General features: G+C 42.0%; 1 long non-coding RNA gene across 1 annotated transcript; it reads right to left on the bottom strand.

The window, feature by feature from the left end:
• Positions 1-3,896: 3,896 nt before the first annotated feature.
• Positions 3,897-6,802, bottom strand: LOC118218971. The gene is made up of 3 exons (XR_004763615.1): positions 6,758-6,802; positions 4,756-4,822; positions 3,897-3,924 (listed from the first exon to the last, which is right to left on the bottom strand). It is a non-coding gene; the product is annotated as an uncharacterized LOC118218971 (long non-coding RNA).
• Positions 6,803-7,068: the final 266 nt, after the last annotated feature.

Below are 7,068 nucleotides of genomic sequence, written 5' to 3'. Positions count from 1 at the left end.
CTGTCACTGGATCATCATTGGTAGTGCAGTGTTAAGCTGAACCGGTCATGGTCTGGTGATGACTGTCTCAAGCCTGCCCTCATGGCTGCGTTGGCCCCTGCCTCTGTTTCCCTTAGCTATGCTGCTATAGCCTTATTCTGCCAGGGGTTTTCCTTATCGCACACAGGCACCTCTGTCTCTTCTGCTCTGCTTGCTAATATACCATTTGAACCCCCTAACAATGTGCTTTATTCTTGTTTTCCTCGGCTCTGGGCACCTGCCCGGAGCTCTAGCCCAAGTTTGCTGAGCACCCCCCCTGGCCCGCAGCTCCAGCCCTAGACTAGCTAGACCAGCTGGACACCCCGCCTCCTGCCACTGTTGATTTTCCATAACAAACCGGTGCCTGCCCACGGCAGATGGGCTCCCCCTCTGAGTCTGGTTCTGCTCAAGGTTTCTTCCTGTTGTCAGTCAGGGACTTTTTCCTTGCCACTGTTGCCCTAGCCTTACTCTTTGGGGGCCGGTTCTCTGTAAAGCTGCTTAGTGACAAAGCTCCTTTGTTAAAATACAAATTATAAAAAAATTGAAATAAAGTGTTGGCCTGTAAAGCAAAAGTGAGCCTGTGATCTTGTGCCATTTGCCTTGCTTCTCAGCTCTGCCTTGGTCTATTTTGATCACAGTCTTGGATCTCTGGTCTTGATTCTTTAGCTGCTTATTTTACCATCCTGGGTCACAGTGGGACAGACAAGCTGTGGTTCTGCGGTACCTTTCATTCATTTTTTTCACAATTATATTATTTATTTTCCATGTCTGTCTAATTTTGTGTAAAGGAAGTGTAGCTTGTATTTTTTTATTTGATGGGGAATATGTTCATCTTAATACTGTAACATACTATACCCTCCCTTCATTTAAATCTGTGAGTTGTATGTTTGGACCATTATTGATCCATCACATTGGTTTGCCTAACAAGGAATTCATGATGTATTTAATAACTGGTATCTTTAATGATAATATGTAAATTAAATCTAATAAAATACATTTTACATGTTGGATACATTTTTTACATTTGATAGTACTTCTGTATTCATTAAATGAGGGCACAATCTGTTAAAATAGCTTGACTCAAAAATCATAATTCTCACTTGCCTGACAATTCTATTGTATTCTATGTTCACTTTAACTATGAAGTGTTTATAAAAACATGCTGTCATTATCTACTTTAATAATTACATAATACTCACATGGCCTTCCTGCAGTTTCTGAGTACTGGTAGCAGTCTCTGATAACCTGCTGCTGATGTGTTGTAGGTCTTCAAGTGAAACTCATCCAGGACCTCCTCTGTCATCAGTAACATAAAGGCCAGAGCTGAACATTGGTGTGGTTCCAGCTTTTCATTAGAGTGTTTTCCTGATCTCTGGAACTTCTTTATTTCTTCCACTGGAGTGTTTTTATTCAGTTCATTGAGACAGTGGAACAGATTGATGGTCCTTTCTGCTGAAGATTCTTCTTTGATCTTCATCCCAATGTACTGGACTGTGTTCCTAATGCTCTTTGAACTGCTCTCTTTCTGTGGGACTGGTACAGATGATCTGCTTCCTGTCTGTGTCTGAGGGTGTGGTACAGGTGATCTGCCTCCTGTTTGCATCAGCAGTGTTCCTAAGAGAGTCTGAATGGAGTTCAGAGAGAGGCCTAGAAGGAATCTGAGGAAAAGGTCCAGGTGTCCATTCTTACTCTCTAAGGCCTGATCCACTGCACTCCTGTGTAACTCAGACAGCTGCACTCTGTCACTGCAAGGTTTTGATTCTTCTGCTCTGAGTACATTTCTGTTCTCATTCACACATGAATGAAACACAAACAAGGCAGCCAGATACTCCTGAATGCTCAGATGCACAAAGCAGTAGACCTTCTCCTGATCCAATCCACACTCCTCTTTAAAGATCTCTGTGCACACCCCAGAGTACACTGAAGCTTCACTGACATCAATGCCCATCTCTCTCAGGTCCTCTTCATAGAATATCAGATTGCCCCTTTCCAGCTGTAGAAAAGCCAGCTGCCCCAGTTTAAGGAGGATTTCTGTATCTGACTCTGACATTTCTGGGTTTGTCACATCGGTGCCATGATACTTCTTATTCTTCACATTAGTCTGAATGAGCAAAAAGTGTGTGTACATTTCAGTCAGAGTTTTGGGCATTTTTCTATTGCCTACTTTACCCAACATTGTCTCCAGCACAGTGGCAGAAATCCAGCAGAAGACTGGTATGTGACACATGATGTGCAGACTCCTGGATGACTTTACGTGTGAGATAATTCTGCTGGCCTTTTTCTCATCTCTGATTCTCTTCCTAAAGTATTCCTCCTTCTGTGGGTCATTGAACCCTCGTACCTCTGTCACCTGGTGGACGCACTCAGGAGGGACCTGATTGGCTGCTGCTGGTCGGGAGGTGATCCAGAGGCGAGCAGAGGGAAGCAGATTCCCCAGAATGAGGTTGGTCAGCAGCACATCCACTGATGATGACTCTGTTACATCACAGCAGATCTTATTGCTTTGGAAATCTAGAGGAAGTCGACACTCATCCAGACCATCAAAGATAAATACAATTTTCACTTTATCGCCTTCAATACTCTTGATCTCTTTCAGTTGTGGAAAGTAGTGCTGCAGAAGTTGCATCAAATTGAATTCTCTCTCCTTTTTCAGATTCAGATCTCGGAAAGGAAGAGTGAAGATGAAATCAATGTCCTGATTGGCTTTTCCTTCTGCCCAGTCCAGAATGAACTTCTGCACAGAGACGGTTTTCCCAATGCCAGCGATGCCCTTTGTAAGCACAGTTCTGATTGGTTTCTCTTGTCCAGGTAAAGACTTAAAGATGTCATTGCAGAGGATTGCAGTCTCCTGTGTGGTGTGTCTCTTGGATGCTGTCTCAATCTGTCTGACCTCGTGTTCATCATTGATCCCCCCACTTCCCCCCTCTGTGATGTAGAGCTCTGTATAGATCTCATTGAGGAGGGTTGGGTTGCCCTGCTTTGCTAAACCTTCAAATATGCATTCAAACTTCTTCTTCAGAGCAGTTTTCAGTGCCTGCTGGGCTCTTTCTATGGATTTATCTGAGGAGAGGAAACATGAGAAACAATGTTCAAAATAACAGAACAGATAATACAAAATACATATGCAGTCCATTTTCACCATGGTTTACACACCTCTTTAGGTGTTACGCACTTCTCACAGTGTGTTCTACACACAAAATGAAAACATATCAAACAATGAAAAAGGATTCAATTCCTTTATCACATTCAATTTCATAATTTTTCATAGTATGATGTGGTAAATATGGTCTTCATGGGTACATGTATTAATTTAATCATCTTATACTTTTTATGCTCAGTGCTCATTAATCCTGGATGAAAACTCAGACCAGATTTGAATCTCTTTCAGGGACATTTAATCTCATGTGCATTTGCTTGCCCCATAATCACTGCTGGATGGAATATTTTAATTTAAACACTGTTGTGTACATGTAGTGTGTGATGTTTTCAATATGCAAGACTGTTGATGTAAAACATTATTATGAAAGTGTAGATGCTATAAATCAGGGGTGGCCAACTCCGGTCCTGGGGAGCCGCAGGGTCTGCGGGTTTTTGTTTTGACCTTAAATACAACAACCACTTACACAAAATAAACCAGGTGAGATGCGTCAACTATGTAATCAACTGCTTTAATTGATCAATTAAGTGCCGAGTAAAAACAAAAGCCAGCAGACCCTGCGGCTCTCCAGGACCTGGGTTGGCCACCCCTGCTATAAATCAAAACATTGTACTCTTATATTCGATTGCTAAGCTCATTTCAGCATTCAAATGGACACACAGTAGCAATGAGTGAAAACTCTTACTGTGCTGCTCATCTCTCTCCAGTGAGTCAGTGAGATCCTTCTGCTTCACAAGGCTGCTGGTCAGCTGTATCAGTGTGAAATAAACACATAAAGAGGTGTGCTGTATGAGTGTGAAATAAACACATGAAGAGGTGTGCTGTATCAGTGTGTGAAATAAACACATGAAGAGGTGTGCTGTATGAGTGTGAAATAAACACATGAAGAGGTGTGCTGTATCACTGTGAAATAAACACATGAAGTGGTGTGCTGTATCAGAGCCATTGAAACAATCAGATTCTTGCAATATGTCTCATGTTTTCTCTTATAGGAAGGCCAGAATGGGGACAGATACTTTTAAACCATATACATGCAGAAGGTCCAAAGCCTCAAGTTTATAGTGCACCTTTTATCCCTGATTAATGCACAGTAAAATGTCCAGTTAATGTCCAGTGTTAATTTAACTCTTAACAGATAACATTTGGTCCCACATTGCAGAGTGGGATGAAACATTATCTGTTAAAAGATATGAGAGTTGAATTAACACCAGACATTTTATTGTGTGGTTTTGTAGAGACACTACTTGTGATAAATCAAGAGTTCCCATAGAATAAATCAGTTCCTCAGTGCAATACATTTGGAAAATTCTGACTATAAACTGCATGCTTCAAACACTCTGTTTGGAGTCTTACTCTGCCATTGTGTTTGGGTCCTGAAAAAGAATTTGCGTCTTTCTGTGAGCCCAGGAAGGCCAGATAGCACTCTACAAAATTAAAAAACCTAATTTCATATGCAATCTTATCAATAAAAGGGTACTAATTCATTTTATGTCATGCGATCACATTCAAAGGAAATGCAGTGTACAGTACAAGACAATCACACAAGCAAATATTAAAATAGAAAAAAATATAAATAATACCTGTTTTGAGAACAGTTTCTCTGAACTCCTCTCTACAATATGCTTGGACACCTGTGAGCAGTGGATCCTGTGAACAAATCATGAGAAAAAGTTTACAGTTAAACTCATCTTCTTACTGCAGCTCTAACTCACAGCACATGGAGACAGAGCTTCCAGTTAAACTCATCCTCTTACTGCAGCTCTAACTCACAGCACATGGAGACAGAGCTTCCAGTTAAACTCATCCTCTTACTGCAGCTCTAACTCACAGCACATGGAGACAGCGCTTCCAGTAAATTCATCTTCTTACTGCAGCTCTAACTCACAGCACATGGAGACAGATCTTCCAGTGAAACTCATCCTCTTATTGCAGCTCTAACTCACAGTACATGGAGGCAGGGCTTCCAGTTAAACTCATCCTCTTATTGCAGCTCTAACTCACAGCACATGGAGACAGAGCTTACAGTTAAAATAATCCTCTTACTGCAGCTCTAACTCACAGCACGTGGAGACAGATCATCCAGTTAAACTCATCCTCTTACTGCAGTTCTAACTCACAGGACATGGAGACACAGCTTCCAGTTAAAATCATCCTATTACTGCAGCTATAACTCACAGCACATGGAGACAGAGCTTACAGTTAAACTCATCCTCTAACTGCAGCTCTAACTCACAGCACATGGAGACACAGCTTCTAGTTAAAATCATCCTCTTACTGCAGCTATAACTCACAGCACATGGAGACAGAGCATCTAGTTAAACTCATCCTCTTACTGCAGCTATAACTCACAGCACATGGAGACAGAACTTCCAGTTAAACTCATCCTCTTACTGCAGCTCTAACTCACAGTACATGGAGACAGAGCATCCAGTTAAACTCATCCTCTAACTGCAGCTCTAACTCACAGCACATGGAGACAGAGCTTCCAGTTAAACTCATCATCTTACTGCAGCTCTAACTCACAGCACATGGAGACAGAGCTTCCAGTTAAACTCATCATCTTACTGCAGCTCTAACTCACAGCACATCCGAATGTGATATAAAACACATCATGACACTTTAAAATGAGTTAATACACACATGTTGACGAGAATGTACTATCATACACCCCACTAAACCAAAAAGTAGCCACAGAGATTTAAGTTTTATTCAACCGTAGTGTCAGTATGAACTTGTTTCATTACCTTTGATCACCTGTGAACTCTCCTCTGAAGTTGATCGGATGACGCATTGAATGATCACTCTTCATAGACAAACAGCTGGGTACAGGTGACCCTGCCCTCTCTACCCGGACCCTGTGAACAAAACATGGAGACAGAGCTTCCAGTTAAACTCAGACTCTTACTGCAGCTCTAACTCACAGCACATGGAGACAGAGCTTCCAGTAAAACTCATCCTCTTACTGCAGCTCTAACTCACAGCACATGGAGACAGAGCTTCCAGTTAAACTCATACTCTTACGGCAGCTCGAACTCACAGCACATCCGAATGTGATATAAGGCCCTGTCCGCACCTATATGGATTTATCTGAAAAAGTAGTTATTTCCCCCTCCCATCCACATGACCGGTGTTTTAAAAAATATCTCCCTCCACACGAGAACACTAAAACAACGATTTCCGCATGCGCAATACACCAATTGCCATGGTAAGAGATGCACAAGTTGACGTCATGATGTCAGCGTTTTCATAAAGCTCCGTTTTTCTTGTCCACACGAAGACAGAGAACCCGGAGTTTTGAAAAATCTCCACCTTGGAAGGCGTTTTCAAAAAGCTTAGTTTTCAGTGACTTAAAAAGCCATTTTCGTGTGGATGGGAGGCCAAAACGGAGTGGGAAAAAACTAGGTTTAAAAAAAAATCCGTACACGTGTGGACAAGGCCTAAAACACATCATGACACTTTAAAATGATTTAATACACCTGTGTGGACCTGAACGTGCTATCCTGCACCCTACTACACCTGAAAGTTGGCAATTAAATTTAAGTTTAGTTCAACAATAGTGTCAATGTGAACTTGTATCGTTACCTTTGATCACCTGTGAACTCTCCTCTGAAGTTGTCTGGAAGACGCATTGAATGATCACTCTTCATAGACAAACAGCTGGGTACAGGTGACCCTGCCCTCTCTACCCGGACCCTGTGAACAAAACATGGAGACAGAGCATCCAGTTAAACTCATCCTCTTATTGCACCTCTAACTCACAGCACATGGAGACAGAGCTTCCAGTTAAACTCATCCTCTTACTGCAGCTCTAACTCACAGCACATTAACTCTCTGATTCATGCATTTTTACCTCTTTCTCGCAGGGCCGTGGGTTCCATCGTCAGTCTCGGTCA

The sequence above is a fragment of the Anguilla anguilla genome, chromosome 19, assembly GCF_013347855.1.
Source record: "Anguilla anguilla isolate fAngAng1 chromosome 19, fAngAng1.pri, whole genome shotgun sequence".
Taxonomy (NCBI): domain Eukaryota; kingdom Metazoa; phylum Chordata; class Actinopteri; order Anguilliformes; family Anguillidae; genus Anguilla; species Anguilla anguilla.
Note: the sequence above shows the minus strand (reverse complement) of the source record. Positions and strands in the feature narration are given on the sequence as shown.